This window comes from Sinocyclocheilus rhinocerous, unplaced genomic scaffold (genome assembly GCF_001515625.1).
Source record: "Sinocyclocheilus rhinocerous isolate Xijiao unplaced genomic scaffold, SAMN03320098_v1.1 scaffold1296, whole genome shotgun sequence".
NCBI lineage: Eukaryota > Metazoa > Chordata > Actinopteri > Cypriniformes > Cyprinidae > Sinocyclocheilus > Sinocyclocheilus rhinocerous.
Window position 1 is genome coordinate 108,807 of NW_015659405.1, and position 1,101 is coordinate 109,907.

Consider the following 1,101-nt stretch of genomic DNA (forward strand, 5'->3'; position numbering starts at 1 on the left):
AAAAATATATATATATATATATATATATATATATTGAGATACAAAAATCGATGTAATGTTTGCGCAGTGATGTTATGAGAAACGGCACGCACCTGAGGACAGATGGTTAGAGCGTTAACATCGGATTTAGTTTAGAAGAAAACAAGCAGAGTTTACGCCTAATTAGATAGAGCTGCTTGCTTCAGGTTTAAAAGATCAGGATGATCAGCCCAAAGAACATTAATGACAAATTAGCCATTCAGAGGTTATGACCACTGAAACTAATTCAGCAGGGACAAAACAGACGTAGGGTATGACCATGTTCCAAAGCACAGCTGACCCAATTATTACAGCCTTAATCCTAATCGCATTCAATTTTCAATTTATTTTTTGTAACAAATTTTTACAAAGTATTTCAGGGTTTCTGCAGTTTTTTTTAAAGGTAAGTTTAAGACTATTTAAAGACCGTTTTAAGACCAAGTAAGGAAAATTAAAGGTAAAGGTAAAGTGTAAATGTCTAAGGAGCAGACGATGCACATTAGCAACCAGTGTTGGGCAAGTTACTCTGAAAATGTAATCAAATTACTGATTTACTCCTTTTAAAAGTAACCACGTTACGGTTCTGATTACTTTTCCAAAAGTAATTAGTAATTAGTTACATTACTAGTTACGTTACTTTTGTTCTGCATGAAATTTATGAGATCCCAGCATACACGCTCCCGATAAATATTTGTTATTAAAGCATCAACATTCACAGAACACTTATTTTTAACTCAAGCAAGCGGCTGCTGCGTGCATGGTTTGTCATGGCAGAATGCCAGCAAAGAGCGCTGCATTTATAATCTCTAAAAGACATCTCAGTTCATCGCAATCTCACAAATCTCTGTTATAACACAAATATATGCACAATGAATCTTTCATAATGTCCACAATTCGTGTGTTAATGAGAGGATTCGTGAGCACGCAAATTTCAGCACTGCAGTGCATTGCTCAACGCTGCGAACACGTGTTATAGATTAAATAGAAACTCTGCATACGCTTGCACCTGTTAATCGCTTATATTAGTTCTTTGTTCATGTAGCATGTTTGTGCAATAGATGAATAACAATTTATTTGTTTTAG